A 10336-nucleotide genomic window follows, 5' to 3' on the forward strand; every position below is an offset into this window, starting at 1 on the left:
TTAGAGACAGGGGCCACCTCCTCAATGCTCCTGTGTCTTTGTATCTCTGGTTCTTTATTCAAAGTATAGTTTGTGCCTCTGGTTGACAGAGCTTAGGTCACATAGCCAAACCCTAGCTGCAAGGGAGGCTAGCACTTCCACATTCTACATGGGAGCAAGCTCTACTTCCTACCAAGACTCACACTGGAAGGAAAGTCTCCAGACAAGAGGATGTGATTCTGAGCCTGTGTATCCAGGAGGAACAGTAGTCCCTGAAAATTCACAAGTGCCCCTTTAAAGACACTGACTCAGGTGGTTGCTATTGAGTCTCAGCAGGAAGTAGATGATGCTGGATTGGAGCCATCAAGGCACACATTAAAGTGTAGGAAGGGTCGAGGGAATCCAGAAGTTCTGTGAAACCACCCCAGAGGCTGCAGCATTCTGAGGGCCAAGAAGAAAGGGTGTTTGTGGAACTATGAAAATAACTGACTAGGGAGAAGGGCCTCCTCCAGGGTGTGGCTTCAGTGGAGAGTGAGCTGGGGAAATAAGCCTTATTTCTCACTTTCTCCTCCTTCTCATACCCTACAAGTCTTTCCAGGGGCAACAGAAAGTCAGAGAGCAAGAATCCTGGTAACATCTTCAATAAAGCTCAGCCCCTGGGCACAGTGTTATTTGGTGCAGAGGCTGAGGGCAGCTCCAAGAGCTAACTAGACGGGTATGATCTCTTCTTATCACTCAAGCACTCCAGCCTGGATTTTCCATTTTGTTCATGGTCCCAGGCATGTTGGGTTCTCTTGGTCATCTTCACCCCACTGGCCTTACCTTCCTTCTGTTGCTGTGATAAAACACTTTGAGAAAAAAAAAAAAAAAAAAAAAACAACTTAGTGAGGAAAGGGCTTATCTGGCTTACTGTTTCAGGTCACAGTCTGATACTGAAGGAAGTCAGAAGAAAAACCCAAGCCTTGGAGAGAGAAACCCTGGAGGAGCATTGCTAGTTGGCTCACTCACAGGCTCATGCTTAGCTAGCTTTCAGGTGTATAGCCCAGGCCCACCTGCCCAGGGAATGGTACCTGACAGTGGGCTGAGCCCTACTAATCAACTAACAGTCAAGATATTCCCCCAGAGACATGCCCATAGGCTAGTCTGATCTAGGTCGCTCCTCAGATGAGACTCCCTCCTGAGATGACTCTAGGTTCTGTCAAGTTGACAGTTAAAATGAAGGAGGACACTCTAACTGGCTCCATCTCCAGCAATCGCCTTTTTGTGCCTCTGACAGTTTGCCCCTCTGACAGACTCCATGTTAAGTTCAAAGACTTCTTTTTCCAAAACGCTGGGCCTTTTCTCTGTTCACAAGGATTCTTTGTTGCAGGTGGGACCAGTTCTCTGTCCTGTTTCTCAATCTGATCTGAGGATGCCCCATGAATTCTGATGTACAAGCAATTTTCCCTTTTCTGTACCAAATATCTGCCCAGGTTTGAAGGACTGTTTTGAGGTAGCTTTTCTTTAATCCATAAATGCCTCTTGGTCTATTTGTCTTCTTATGGAATGATCCTTCAGCCAAACTCCTTGCTGACTTGCTCAAGGTCCCTTTAGATAATCCATGGCCCCAACCTCTGCTCCTCTCTTCTCCATCTATAAGGAGCAGTGTCCCCACTTTGACTGTCCTAGGATGATGACTTCGACTCCTTCTCCTTCTCCTTCTCCTTCTCCTTCTCCTTCTCCTTCTCCTTCTCCTTCTCCTTCTCCTTCTCCTTCTCCTTCTTCTCCTTCTTCTCCTCCTCCTCCTCCTCCTCCTCCTTCTTCTTGGTGTTTGGAGACAGGGTTTCTCTGTGCAGTCCTGGCTGTCCTGGAACTCTCTCCATAAATTCAAGGGTGGCCTTGAATTTACAAGGATCCACCTGCCTCTACCTTCCAAGTGCTGGGATTAAACATGTGAGCCATGAAGCTACCTAGCTCTATTATTTTGCTATTTGGATGGAGGAGGTTTGCTGGGTGGTATGCACACGTGAGAATACATGTATGGAGGCCAGAAGAGGGCACCAGATACCCTAGAGCTGTGAAGCAAAGGACATGGATACTGGGAACAGAACTTGGGTCTTTTAAAAAAGCAACAAGTACTTAAAAAAAAAAGATTATTTATTTTATTGTATGAATATCTGCTATTTTGTGTGTGTGAGCATTTTGCTGGCACATATATATGTACATCATGTGTGTGACCAGTGCCCACAGAGATCAGAAGATCTTCTGGAACTGGAGTTAGAGATGATTGTGAACCACCACGTAGGTGCTGGGATTGAACCCCAGTCCTCTGGAAGAGCAGCAGTGGAACCATCTCTTCAGCCCACTGTCCTATTCCTTGAGTCTAAACTCTCCTTGAGACTTGATTTGGCCACCAGGAGCCACCAGGAGCCACCAGGAGGACGCAGAAGCCACTCGGCCAGTGTGAGCCTGGGCCATCAGATGCTCTGCATACTTCTGACATTGGCGCCTGACTGCTAGTGGGAGAACAAGCCCAGACTAGCCTACAGAGTGTAAAAACCCCAGCAATGCTACTTCTAGAAATTTAAAAAGAAAACCCTTACTCATGTGTCCAAAAAATACATGCAAGAATATTTGCTCTTTGCTGCATTGTCTTTCACAGAGGAACATTTGTAAAATCCTCAACTGTCTACAGTAGAGCTGTGCATGGACAAATTTATAAATATTCATGTGATGAACTGCTACATAACAGTTAATATGAACTGTACATATCTGTTTATATAGATATATGTCATCAAAGATAGCTCTCAAGAACACATTCTTGCATTAAAAGCCTGTTGCAGAAAACAAAATATGATACTATTAAGTGCATCTCAAAACCATGCAGGACAGGCATTTATGATACATTACATACAGTAGATGTCTGAAAAGAGGAGTAGGCACCAAATTCTTGTGAATTTCTCCAGGGAGGTGAACGTGCATGAGAGTTTTCACTTTATATCCTATTAGATTTTCTTTTTTAATCAGAAGGAAACATGGTAAAGTGATAACACTAAATTCTGATTTGGAGAGCACAGGCATTTATTGCATTATTCTCTGTTCTTGTCTGTATTTAAGATTTTTACCAACTGAGAGAAAAATCTAATTATACCCATGAACGCTTCTTGTGATTCCAATGGTTATTTGCCTGTGTGTGTGACTGAGTTTCACATCTGTGTCACTGAGATTCATAACAGAATCAGGGTCCTGGGAGGCAGAGTTTACTGAGCAGGAGTCCCCTAGGGCTCCCAGCACCTGAGGAGAGACTTGTGGACCTACAGGCCAGAGCGCTGAACCTGAGCCCATCTGACTGAGATCACTCACCGCAAGAGCCTCCGGGGACACCTGGGTTATGTGTGTAATTGCATCAGGCACTGACAGTGCAGTGAGCAGGTCTCGTAAAGTGAGAGGTGGAAAAAAACCCAACAACCCTGCTGTTCTATTTGCCGATCTTCCGGGGTCTGTGATCAGGCTTGACATGGGTGGTCCCGCATATTTCAAAGAACCCTTCTGGAAAAGACTGCGAGATGGGCATTGGCTGATAAAAGAGACAGATTTGCTGGGCTAAGGATGCAGCTGTGTGGGTAGAATGCTTGCCGGGCGTGCACAATGCCCTGAGCTCCACCTCAAGCACTGCACGAACCTGGCACAGTGGTATAGGCCTCTAATCTCAGCATTGGAGAGGTGAAGGCAGGAGGATCAGAAATTCAAGGTCACCTTTAGCCACATAGCCAGTTTAAGACCAGTCTAATCAACATTAGACACTGTCTCAAATTGCATAATACAGAGAGGATGAAAGAGCACAAGAAAAATAAATTAAATCATCCCTGAGCCTGATGTCATGACATATACCTATAATCCTAGTGCTGGGGAGACCAAGGCAGAAGGATGGTGAGTTCCAGGATAACCTGGGCCATATAGCAAGACTGTGTTTTTAAAGACAAAACAAAAACAAACAAACAAAAAACAAATTTAAAAACAACAACAACACTAGGCAAAGAAATTTTTGGTTGGTTAGGAATGAAGAGAAAACTCTCACCAAGCAAGCTCATTGTTCTCAACAGGTCCCGCTCTGGGCACCTGGTTCTCATTTCCCTAGGGTATCCAAAAGCGCCCTGCCTAGGGGATGAACCCACCCACACTGGGCCGGGTCTTCCCACTTTAATTAACTTAAGGTAATCAAGACAACCCCCCACAGACATACCACGTGGCAGCCTGACGTCGGCAACTCCTTACTACCATACACTTACCAGGTGATTCTAGGTGATGTCAGTTTACAGTTAAAAACTAAGCTTCGTAGTAAAGGGAAGCATGAGGGCCTGGGTGTGATCCCTAGCACCCACGTAAAAAGCCGGGCATGGTGCGGGGCTGGAGAGGTAGCCACAGACAGGTCCTCCTGCCAGCCAGTTTATCTAGCCTAATCAGCGAGGCTCCGGATGCAGAGTGTCAAGAACCCAAATGGACAGCTCCTGAGGAATGACACGGAGGCTATCCTCTGGCCTCCCCGATTCGTTCATACACACGTACACACCAGCACACACATGCACTCACACACACAAGACAACATAAAAATAGACAGCCAACTTTCAGCCTGCAAAGGTTCTATAGGGAACAGTGGTGAACCATTCTGTAGCCCTCAGGAGTAATTGTTATAGGTTCTTTTATTTACTTCCCTTTCTTTCTCTCTTTCTCTTTCTTTCTTTCCTTATTGCTTTTCGAGACAGCCCTGGCTGTCCTGGAAATCACTCTGTAGACCAGGCTGACCTCAAAGTCAGTGATCAGCTTGCCTCTGCCTCCCCAGTGCTGGGATCAAAGCTTTTAAGTCTAACAGGGATCCCAGGAAGGCTACCGTTGTTGTTGCTCTTCCTCTCCAGGGCACTGTCTCATTGTGGCCCCACAGGTCTTTGAGTGCCTTTAGTCTAGGCCTTGGCAACGTCTTTTTAGTGCTGGGTCTCAGCTTGTAGTATAGGGGTCTTTGAAAGGAGTTCTGGGGCCATGTTTCTACCAGACACTCAAGTCATGGCCCTTGTATCTTGCTTTTGTCATCTATAGTATAGCTGCTTAAAGGAAGAACTTAAGTCAAAGATATTTAGATACCTTTTATCTACAAAGATAAAGAATCCACAATTCTTTATTTCTTTTCTTTCTTGTTGTTTAGGTGGTGGGGTGCTTCTTTGTTGTTTTGAGACAGGGCCTCACTATTCAGCTCTGACCTAGGATCATCAACAGACCAGGCTGGCCTCAAACTCACGGTGACACTCCTAACCTCTGATGACAGGTGTGTGTCCCCAGCACCAGCTATAAACCACAGTTCTTTACATCCTCGGTCTAGACTAAAGGTTGGGTCAGTTTCCTTCTGAAAGGATTGTGGGAATGGATGAAGTCCTGAGTGACTGTGTATTGTTGTCATGGCACGGACATGTCAAGGACCTCAGAGCATCAGACTCATGGGGATAGTAAAGCCTTCCCCAGATCAGTGGGGGGATGTGACAGAGAGTACCCACCTACCTGGCCGAAGATTGTTGCCTGAGACTGCTCTCTTACAGAGACTACCCACACAGATTAGTGAAATCTGCAAATAATAAATGTGCTGAGTTTCCCAGCTGCTGATGTGTCTCCATCAAAGTTCATGGCCCTAGCTGGAGAGATGGCTCAGAGGTTAACAGCACAGACTGCTCCTCCAGAAGTCCTAAGTTCAATTCTCAGCACCCACATGGCAGCTTACAATCATCTATAATGAGATCTGGTGTCCTCTTCTGCAGGCACACATTCAGGCAGAATGCTGCATACATGATAGATAGATAGATAGATAGATAGATAGATAGATAGATAGATAGACTCTTTCTTAAAAGGTTCATGGCCCACCTGATCTCAACTTTTCTGTGTCTGTCTTTTCTTCACTCCCTCATCACCCCTGTCAGGTTGCCAGGACCCAGCTGTGCAGGTCATGGCAAGGGGATAATGGCAGAAGTTTTTTGTTTGTTTGTTTAAAGATTTTCTTTTAAAAATTAACTTATTTTTTATTGTATGTACACTGGTGTCCTTCCTGCATGCATGTCTGTGAGGGTGTTGGATCTCCTGGAACTGGAATCACAGATAGTAACTGCCATGTGGATATTGGGAATTCACCGTGTTAAGATGTAAAAACCAGTGGGTTTGATATTTTCACAAGACTGTGGCACCGCTGCTCTCTAATTCCGGAATGTTTTCAGCACCCCAAGAAAGAAAAACTGCACACCCTGTTGGCCTCCTTCCATTCCCTCCCCTCCATTCCACTCAGACACCCAGCCCCTATCCTGAATCCACTTTTACCCTCTGGATTTGTCCCATTCTGGCCATTTCACAGAAGTGGAATCAGACATGTCGTTTGGGGGTCTAGCTTCTTTACTTAGCATAACTAACAAGTTCATTCATGCTATAGCATGTTTCAGAACCCCTCCTCTCTATAATGGTAAATAATACTCTGTTGTGTGTGCGTTAGTTATTTTCCTCGTTGCTGTAACAACAAACCTGGCAAAAGCAACTTGAGTAAGGAAAGGTTTGTTCTGGCTCGTACTTTGAGGGTTTGGTCCAACAGGTGTGGAAAGGCTAGCAGCAGGAAGTGAGGTAGCTGGTCACTGAGGCCTCAGGAAGCAGAGGCAGAGAAGGGCTGGCGTTCCACACGATTTCTCCTCTTTATTCTGTTCAGGATCCTGGCGGGTGAGTCAGGGTGATTAACAAGATCAGCTACTACAGTGCAGCTGTCAATAAACAATTGATGAGTAGCAATTGGGTTGTTGTCGATTTGAGGCTAAAATGAATAATGTTGTCCAAACACCGGTGGGAATTTCACTGCAAACATGTTTTCAGGGTTTTTTTTTTTTTTTTTTTTTTGTATGCATGTGTAGAAGGGGTTCCCTAGTCTCTTTCTAGGAATTCCCAAGCTATTTTCCTGGTGAGTGTAGTATTTTAGATTCCCAGCAGCAATTTAATGAAGGTCCAATTCCTCCCCAATACAGTTGACTGTTGTTTTTAATTTGCATTTCCCTGGTGACTAAGGATGACAAACATCTGTCCCTGTGCTTCTTAGCAATTTGTATCTCTTTAGAGAAATGTCCATTTAAATCCTTCCCTGATTTTCATATGATTTTTATTAATTAATTGACTTTTTCTTCACTGGGCAGTTGGGACTGGTAACATTAAGAGTTATGTATTTTCTGTGTACTCTTTAGTAATGTCATATATGCAGACGAGATATTTTGTAGTCACTCTGCATCTTCTAGTTGATTTTTAAGGTAGCATCCTGCCGTGTTGCCCAGGCCGTCCCCAAACTCAAGATCCCCCTGCTTCAGCCTTCCAAATAGCTGAGATTACTGGCATATGTCACCCCAGCTGCTTCGGCCATTTTCTAAAGTTTGGTTATATGTCGTTTGCTTGTTTGTTTGAGACAGGATCTCACTATATAGCACAATCCTCCTGCCTCCCATTTCAGAGTGCTGGTTAAAGGTGGTTTTGGTTTTTTGTTTGTTTGTTTTTTTCTTTACTGTTGAGTTGTAAGAGTCTCAGCATAGACTCTTAACAGGCACATGATTTACAGAAATCTTGTCTCATTTTGTAGGCTGCAAAATGAGCCTGCTGCAGCACACACATTTTAACTTTGGTGAGGTCCTGTTTATCAAGTCTGTTTGTGATGTTACACTTCCAAGGCTTGCCTAACACAGAGCTTTTTCACCTATTCTCCTAAGATTAATAGTTTTAAGTCTTATCTTTAAGATCTTGCTCCATGATAAGTTGATTTTAATCGGCAAGGTGGAATTTAACTAGGTTCCTTCGCGTGTTTTCTAGGTACTGCTGAAATTGTTCTTCTTTTCTCATGGTATGTTCTGGCATTCTCGTGGTAGATTATGGCTCAGTATGAGATTTTTTTTTTTCAAGACAGGGTTTCTCTGTGTAGCCTTGGCTGTCCTGGATTCTCTTTGTAGACCAGGCTGGCCTTGAACTCACAGTAATCTGCCTGCCTTTGCCTTCCTGAGTGCTGGGATTAAGGCATGTATACCACAGCCCAGCCATGCTTTTTTCTTTTCACGCTTGGGCAGAGGCAGTCTCGGCAACCTTCAGAGGTTGAGCTTTCCTGACAGCCTCTAGTTCTTACGTCATTTCCTCTCCTCTGAACTCATCATTGTCATCTAGACTCCTCTGTGTCAGTATTTCTGTTTTTCAGAAGTGTGTTCTCTTTGGGTCTAACTTATTAGCTATAATGGTGCAATCTGGGCTTTCAATTGGCCTCCTTGCGTCCTGTCGATCTGATTTTGTCATCTTACCTTGAGTTATTTTGAAAAGCAAAATTAAGAGGCGAGGGAGATATCCTAGTAGTAGCGCCTTGAATATGTGCAGTCCTTAGTTCAGTGCTGAGTCCAAGAAATTACTTAATTAGGCTTCATTATACTTTTATCGTGTTTCTGAAATGTAAGAGCAATCTTCATCTGTCTTTTTTATTATGTTTTCTTCTCATAGAAGGTCTGCAGTTGTATCATTTTTGGTTGTGTTTGTGCAGGGAGGGGGTGGGATGCAGAAATTCATACACGTGTTCTAATTAGCTTCATTTGTCAACATGACAAAGCCCAGAGTCACCTGCGAAGGGAGTCTCAACTCAAGAACCACATTAATCAGACTGGCATGTGGACTTGTCTATAGGGCATTATCTTGGAGTGTCTAGCCCACTGCGGGCAGCACCATTCCCTGGGCAGATGGATGTCCTGGCTATATAAGAAAGCTAGCTGAGCATGAACTTGTGAGTGAGTGAGCCAACAAGCAGAATTCCTCCGTGGTTTGTGCTTCAAGTCCCTGCCCTGACATTCATCAATGATGGGCTGTAACCTGTAAGCTGAAATAAACCTTCCCTTCCCTAAGTTGCCTTCCACGATAATTGTCAGAGCAACGGAATGAAACCAGAACACACGCACACTGAAAGAGCATGGGAGTATGCTAATGCATCTTTATACCTTGTTCACATTTTCGTGACTTTGTCTATGTGCTCTGTTTTCTCTGCATCTCCCTCATTCCCGACACCCTCTGTAATTAAAATCAGTTTGTTTTTCCCTTTGAAATAGGGCTGAAGAGTTGCCTTGGGTGTCTTTTCTGCCCTTCAGTGCTTCGAGAACATTATGTGGGCAGGGCAGAGCTCCGTGGCAGCTGAGTCCTGGCTTCCTTAGCGAGCCCAGCCTCTGCTCTCTCTCCTCAGCTTCTGCTACATGTTCTGGTCTAAGGTTTCCTCCCCCAGGCAGGAGTGTGTTTTATTTCTGTGGTTGGACAGGTTTGGTCTTTGATTATTTGAAGTTTGTTTTTCTAGAACTTTCAGTTCCATCAGCGAGATACAACAACATTGTTCACTTTCTTTCATTGATTCACCTCAGTAATTATTTCTTTCTTGTTTTGGGAACATGGTTTCATCATGTATCCCAGGCACCTGTAGCCTCAGACGTTGTTGTTATTATTATTATTATTATTACTGTTTGGTGTTTTGTTTGTTTTTTAAGACAGAGTCTTACTCTGTAGCTTTGACTTTTCTGAAACTATGCAGACCAGGCTGGCCTGGAACTCACAGAGCTCCACCTTCCTCTGCCTCTGGAGTGCTAGAATTAAAGATGTGCACCACTATGCCCAACAGACCTCGGGTTTACGATCCTCCTGCACAGCCTCCTGAGTGCTGGGATTATAGATACGCCCCACCTGTCTCTGCTAGTTTTCCTCCATTGTAACGACTCAAGTAACACTGGCTTTGGACCTACCCTAACGGCCTCATTTTTCACCGGATTGCCTCCATAAAGCCCCTGTCTGCAAACCAGGCCCCATTCTGACACACTTGGAGTTAGAGCATGTAAACTGGATGGGACCACATTTCAACCTGTAACTGTTGTCTGTTTTGTTTGCTGGTTTGTGTTTGGGTGTTCCTCCCACCCTTTTACCTTCTACTCATTTTTAAATTAAATCAACTTATTTATTTTGAGTGAGGGGCCTGTGGAGATGAGAAGAAAACTCTGGTTTGGTTTTGTTGTGTGCGTGTGTGTGACTCGTTTGTTTGCTACTGGTCTAGGCACTTGTGTGTGGCTGTGCATGCTCAGGCCGATGTGCAGCAGCCAGGATGTAGGGCATCCTGTTCTATCACTCTGCACTGTACTTATAAGTGACAGTGCAGAGAAACTACCAAATAGACTACCCCATGGGTAGAAAGAAGAGTTTATAGGGGATCAAACTGCCAAGGCCGTCTCTGAGGTAGGGTGTGCTGATGGACAGAGAGAAGAACAAAATGACGGGAAAGCAAGCAGATTGTATGTGACGTTCAGCAGGGGCTCTGAGGTGA

The sequence above is a fragment of the Meriones unguiculatus genome, chromosome 4 (genome assembly GCF_030254825.1).
Source record: "Meriones unguiculatus strain TT.TT164.6M chromosome 4, Bangor_MerUng_6.1, whole genome shotgun sequence".
Classification (NCBI taxonomy): Eukaryota; Metazoa; Chordata; class Mammalia; order Rodentia; family Muridae; genus Meriones; species Meriones unguiculatus.